Consider the following 7195-nt stretch of genomic DNA (forward strand, 5'->3'; position numbering starts at 1 on the left):
CAGCTAAGAATTTGAAAGAGAAAGAAAATGAGGCACAAAACATTTAAGAAGAGATAATACAAAAAAATACCTAAGTAATTAATATAGCAAAAGTAAACTTTTCCCTAAAATTCAAATTTAAATTCTCACTCTTTCTTCTTCTTCTTCTTCTTTTTTTTTTATTTATTTGACAGAGAGAGAAAGACAGCGAGAGAGGGAACACAAGCAGGGGGGTAGTGGGAGAGGGAGAAGCAGGCTTCCCGCTGAGCAGGGAGCCTGATGCGGGCCTCCATCCCAGGACCCTGGGATCATGACCTGAGCCGAAGGCAGACGCTTAACCGACTGGGCCACCCAGATGCCCCTAAATTCTCACTCTTTTTAAAAAATTAGATGCTCTTGATTTAAAGTGATTTTAAAGTTCATCTAGGATTTAACTATAATGAAAAATTCTAATTACACTACTAATTCAAATATTAATTAATTATATGCCTTATAAAAAGCGAGAGATATTAGCCCTATTTTATTGTTCCAGTTATTTAATGCTGAGGAACAAACCAACCTAAAATCTTAGTGGCATAAATGACTTTATTATCCTCCAGACCTTTTAAGTCCGGAATTCAGACAGAGAACAAAAGGGATAATTTATTTCTGATCTTCAATGGCTGAGGTCTCAGCTGGAAAGACTGAAAAACTGGGGACACGAATCATCTGTAGTGGTATTAACCTACATGTCTGGTGGCTGATGCTGTCTGTTGGCTGAGATCTCATCTGATGTTGAAGACCAGAACAACAGCATGTGCCCTCTTCATGTGGTCTGGGCTTCATCACAGCATAGTGACTGGCTCCAAGATCAGGCACCTCAGGATGACCAGGCAGAAGTTACATCATCTTTAATGACCTCTTCTTGGTTACTTTCACTGTAAGCACATGTCCGAAGCACAGACTTAAAGGGAGACAACATCAGCCCCATCCTCGTGGAGAGACTATCAACATCCTATTGGATGAAGAGTGTATGAGAAGGGAGATCAAGTTGCAACTATTTTGGAGTTTACTGACAAAGAGGGGAAGCAAGCAGTGCACTTTCAAGTAGTTTTTTAAAGTAAATATGTGCAGATAAAATGAACATTAACTGGATTGTACTTTTCTTAAGACTCTTGTTTTTAATCTGAGTTGAAGCCACGGTGAATTTTAGAGATCCATGCAAAACAAAACAAATGAATCTATGATAAACAAGAACGAATGCTGGATAGTGGTGAAGGACATGGACTCTGACACCAGATTGCTGAGATCCAGTCCTGGTGCCAGCACTCACAAGCTGTTGGACCTCAGGCAAGTTATCCTCCCTATGCCTCAGTTTCCTCTTCTGAAGGGTTATAATAATGTCTGATAATTCATGGGCATTCGATAAGTTAATTTTGTATGGAATAGTACCAGAAATGTCATAAGCACTATAATCTAGAAAATTAAAAACCTTACATGAATACCTGTAAATCCAGTCAGCAAAAACCTGAGAAATGTTAGTGTTTATAATCTTATGCACTAACTGTTTATTTTCTCTGTTCCAATCACTTTCCAGTAGTGCAAACTGGGCATCCTAACATAGCAAAGCCATCATCAATAGCAAATTCTACAGAGATCTCCCCAGAGTGGATATATTGTAGCTAATGAGTTAGCTAAAACACTTCCCGGGATAGAAATAGTTAAACAGCACAGTTATGTCTAGCCTGATTCTCCGATAAAGTTCATAAGTATGCATGTGGAAGTAAGAGGGAGATCATCTATTTATTCTCCTCTAAGGTAGTGACAAGAATTCCTCTACTGGTGAATTTGCAATTAAAATATTCTCTATCCCAGGCACAAATATTCAGCTTTATCTGCTGTCTGCACTCTGTCCATTACATAAACCTTGCAGAAATAAATGACATTCCTTTGTGCCACCATTCCTACCACATAAATTGTCATTTTAAATGGCAAGAGATTAAGAAACCTCTGAATAGTGAGTTTTCTGACATTTCCAGGGTAAATAAATTGCAGTGAGAAAAATTAATTCCTTAACCAAAGGAATGTTATCAGTAATCTTGCCTAAATTGAGAGCAATGCCATCCATGGAACTACACACAAACATTACATAATATGTTTAGGATTCAAAATCCTACCAACTAATATTTGGCATAAGCATTTATTGTCAAAGGAGAAAGGAAGGGATTCATCTCAGTGATATATAAAAATGAAACTAAGGCAGAGCCGTAGGAGGGAGAAGAATTTTTTTTTTTTAAATGCTGATCCTTATGGACTCAAACATGCAAAGGCAAGCAAGAATAGATTTTAACAAAAATATATATGCTCTCAAAAAATACTCATTTATTTAAGAAATAAATACATATGAGGGATTTATGATGAGCCAGGCATTCACAAGACACTGAATATAATGGCAAACTAAAACTTATATGGTCTCTACCTTCATGGAGCACACAGTGCAGTGAGAAATGCATTTAATAATCAAATAATCACATGAATCATCACAGAACTGCAGATCTGGTAAAAATTACAAAGTCGATTTAATAGGAGGATTTGCTCTAGTGAGGGATGTTAGGAAACTAAGTAAAATTAACTTGGGAAATGGGATGTGGGAGGCTGGGTTGCTCCACCAGAGCGAAGGCATGCTTAAAAGCCCCAGGAGTAGAGGGACTTGGGTGTGCTGAGGACCTGGGATTGCCAAGGGGCAGTGAGTTACCAGAGGGGAAAAGTGTAGGCTGACTGAGGCTGACAGGCAAGAAGGTGGCAGACTGTGCTATTATGCTATTTACATAATTTCCCTTGATGTCACTAAATTTATTTCTTTGATGATGGTGAACTCTGCAGTGCCTTTGGAAGAGTATTCCCCTAGAAATTGAAGTTCATGTTAAGGATTCTTTTTTTGCTTCTCCTTAAAACATTTGAAAGTCTTTAAAGGGCTTGAAGCAAAAGAGATTAATATCCAGGCTTGGATTTTGAAAATTCTCCCTGCCCTTTAGCTAGCAGGGAACAAGATTAGATGTGAGGAAACCAGCAATGAGATCATTATAATACATGGAGAAGTAAATTAAACTAGCTTTTGGATAGTTGAGATAGAAAGACATACACCCAGAATTATATTATCTTTCCCTAAGACTTTTTCCTAATGGCGCTGTTACTCACCTGGGTACCAAAGAAGGCCAAAGTGATTATAAACTCTGCTCTTGTCCTTCATTTCCAATATCCAGTGGCCTCTTAAAGAGCTCTCAAATCATCTGTGTTCATGCCTTCATCAGTTAATGACCTGACTTGCTGTGAGTTTCCTCTAATTTTGCATCTTCATATAAGAATGAACCTTGGGGAGGGAGGTGGAGTTTGCAAGACAATTGGACAATTCCTCAAATGACTTTGTATGATCGCAGCTTTGTATGGTGGAATTATGTATGGCACAACTTCTTACTAATAGTTCCATATTTGGGCTGAAGTAATCAACCCAAAATAGTATTACTACAACCAAACAAGAAAAATTACTAATGAAGAGATGAGAAGCCAATGATGTTCTGAGTTAAGAGTGGGCAGACATGCGGCAGTTTGGAGCTTTGATTGGAAGTAAGTTTATGAGTCAGAGCTCTTTTGACTCTAAGAAATTGAAACACAACTCAGTCTGGCTTATTTACCAAAAGGAATTTTCATGTACTAGAAAGTCTATAACTAGATGGACTTCAGACATGACTCTATTGTCTATTGAGGTTGTAAAATTATGTCTTTAGGAAATGACATCTTCCCATCTGATTTTTGTTTTGTTGGTTTTTTTAGGGACTAACACACCCTTTTAATATGTTTTTAAATATTTTTAAGGTTTAAAAAGTGTTTAAAGTTTGCAATTCCTAGTAGGAAAACATTATCTGAATGAATACCCTAATGGCAAACCACTATAGAATGTTTCAGTTGCATGTGGGGCAGAGGGGTAGGGATTCTATTCACAGTACCCCATCTTTCTTCATGAGAAGGTCAGAGGTACACTGGTTTGTATTATTGCAACATCCATTAGGTGATCAATGCTTTTCCTTCAGCAAGGGCTTTATTTGTCAGAAGGGCATTATGCTTGACCTCCAAATTTGGCTGACAATTTACTGATGAGATTCATAACCTTTGGATTGCTCTGATATTTTGACATATTCTCTGGGTTCTGGGCCACATCCTGGAAGGCCACCATAAATTCTGGATCCTGCATGGCTGCAAGAACCTCTGGATCACTAAGAATTTCATTGAGCCCAGGCATTCCAGGCATTCCCCCCTGCCATTCCAGGCATTCCTCCAGGAAAATTACCAGGCATTCCCCCAGGAAAGCCACCTGGGAAAGAGCCATACTGAGCTCCTGATTGTCTTCTGGCTTCTTTCTCCCTCTGGGCTCTCTCATGTTCCTCCTGAGCCTTCTTAACCCTTTCTATTCTTTGATCTCTCACTCTTCATGTTTTCGCTCATTCTTTCTCCAACGTTCAGCAATTTTCTGGGCCCTCGGTTGAACTTCTTTCAGCATTGCACTAGCATCTTCATCATAATCCAGTTTATAAGCAAGGGCAAGATCATGTGCTGCTTCTTCCCAACGGCCCAGAAGTCTGTGTACTTTCCCTGGCCACTTATAAGGTTGAGCTGAATCAGGATTTATTTCAATAGCTCTGTCAGTCTCTAATGGCAGCATTTGGCTTCTGTAATTTGGTGAGGACACTGGCTCTTTTGGCATACAGAATGGCCAAGCGAGGACTCAGTTTGATGGCATCTGTGAACAAGTCAATGGCTTTCTGTAGTTCACCATCATTTAGGGCATCAATGGCAGCCTCTTTTTTATCATTTGCCTGATCCATCATTTCCTTGGTTATCTCTACATTTTCATCTCCCATTTCTTGAGGGGCATCCGTATCTTGTCCATTCACACCTTCATTGTCAATTTCTAGATCACTTTCCTCACTTGATGGTTCATCTGTCTTTATGTTTTTCTCTGCCTTCTTACTATCTGTTTTTTCTTCCTTGATATTGTCTTCTGATTTAGTTTTATGAGGGGCAGGTGGTATTTTAACCCCCATGCTCTCCACCCACACCCGCAGGAAGCGCATTTCCTCAGTGTGCAGAATGCTCGGATCCTGCTTACACATTTTCACGAAGGCCCGAAGCTTGCTCACTTTGTGGGGATCCATGGTCCAGAGGCAGTGGCAGGCGGCAGGTGCGGCTGAGGTTGCAGCTGGATTCCAGGCGCGGGTACTAGCTCAGCGTGATTGTGTGGAAGGGGCTCCCCAACTGTTTTCTTCTATATTGGCTTGAATCTGAGAAGGCTCTCCCCGACAAAGTATCAAAGATAGTCAGTATCAAATAGACTTGCATTTTATGATTTGTTAAACTCCGAGAAAAAGAGTATGTTTCTTTTCTGATAGTGCCTTGCAAAATTCCTGAGGCTAATTATTCTTGGCTTGGAATAAAGCACACGTACATCCTTGAATCAGTTACTGAGAATCTAATTGACCAGACCTGCAAGCCCAACCATTAATACATGAATTTAAAATGAAGGAGTAGTGGGTACACAGAGAAAAGAATTGAGTTGTTTTTATGAACAAAAGGGAATATAGAAAGGCAAAACTAACTTGAGTCCACTACAAAAAAAAAAAAAAAGCATAAATAAATCCACTGATGGCAGAGCAGTAATGGCTTTGCTCCCCTCATTTGTAAGTAAAAAGGTAACTGAATCATTTTGAGTTAGGTCATGGAAATGAAATGGACAGTTAACTAATATCCCTCTCTCTAAGTTTCTCTACCTAAGAAATCCTCTCCTCATGCAGAGCTGTATTATAAAACAAAGATAGATCGTATCAGTCCTATTTTTAACAAACACAATGAAGTCTTCTTGTGACAGAGTCTCAACATTACCTTAGCCCAAACTCTTGTCTAGAAAGTGCACTTAGGTTTCAAATAAATGTAGTTTTTTTTTTTTTTCCCTACTTGGCTAATCAACCTAAAGATCCATTTCAGTGGTCACTATTAATTTCCAACCCAATGTAGTTATGTCAAACCTAAGACTTGTGGGGGTTTAATAGGAAAAATATTAGGAAACCTATTAAACATTACTAAGTCAAGTGACTAAGTAGAGAATCTCTCATCATAATAGCTTTCTTTAAACTCTGATGCTCCTTTTCCTTGGGATATAGCTTTAGGTCTAACAGAGTAATTCTAAGCCAAGAGAACACAAGAGAACCCTCTGATCTAGTTCATCGAGTCCTTCACAAACACTCAAACACTGTTCACTTCCTCACCAAATAACAAAATAGGCCCAAAGAAATATTTAATTTGATTAGGCTTTTCTCTGTCAAGAATGAACAATAATAACTTAACTTCTGTTCTGCCAATCATTGTTCCTTCCTTCATCCTTATTAGTAACTAATGACCTTTTGTCATTACTATTAACAATTGCATCTTTTTTAAGAAACTTTCTATAACCTCATTTATACAAGAAGAATTAGGAGTGACCTAACTTTGCACAGAGCTCCTAGTTAGACTTCTATAAAAGAACATATTTTTCTGGGTTTTAATTGCTTTTTTTTTTTTTAGATTTTATTTATTTATGTGACAGAGAGAGGCACAGCAAGAGAGGGAACACAAGGTGGGGGAGTGGGAGAGGGAGAAGCAGGCTTCCCGCAGAGCAGGGAGCCCGATGTGGGGCTCGATCCCAGGACCCTGGGATCATGACCTGAGCCGAAGGCAGACGCTTAACAACTGAGCCACCCAGGCGCCCCTTAATTGCCTTTTAATCAATCTGCATGTTCTTTCAGATCAAGGGCCCATTTTTTTTTTCATTCCCAGAACCTTGCAAGATATATACTCAGTGCATCTTTTGGATGGATAAATGAATGGATGATAGACAGATTGATGATAGGGTGGATGCTGTTATTGCCCTTTTTGCCTTCCTTTACAAGATATGCCACAGTGCTTCCATTTCACACTGTTGAAAGTGTTGGCCCAGATAACATTTCGTAGCTACCCCTTTCCTTGAGAATTGATGAGATTTGTTTCTATGCCCTTCAAATCTCAGACTTTGGCCAATGATTGACTGGTGTGGAATAATTGCCTCAAGGTGTAAGATTAATTCTATTGTGCAGTTTGTGCTACAGAACATCCCTCATGGATCAAACTGCAGCAAGTTTCCAGGACAGCTACAACCATGCTTAGATTTCTC

At 39.2% G+C, this 7195-nt stretch overlaps 1 pseudogene; it reads right to left on the bottom strand.

Annotated features, from left to right (window-relative positions):
* Positions 1-3842: 3842 nt before the first annotated feature.
* On the bottom strand, positions 3843-5168 carry LOC102734434 (putative protein FAM10A5; annotated as a pseudogene).
* Between the last annotated feature and the right edge of the window lie 2027 nt (positions 5169-7195).

Source organism: Leptonychotes weddellii, chromosome 5, assembly GCF_054177405.1.
Source record: "Leptonychotes weddellii isolate Sample4059 chromosome 5, ASM5417740v2, whole genome shotgun sequence".
In the NCBI taxonomy this organism is placed as follows: domain Eukaryota; kingdom Metazoa; phylum Chordata; class Mammalia; order Carnivora; family Phocidae; genus Leptonychotes; species Leptonychotes weddellii.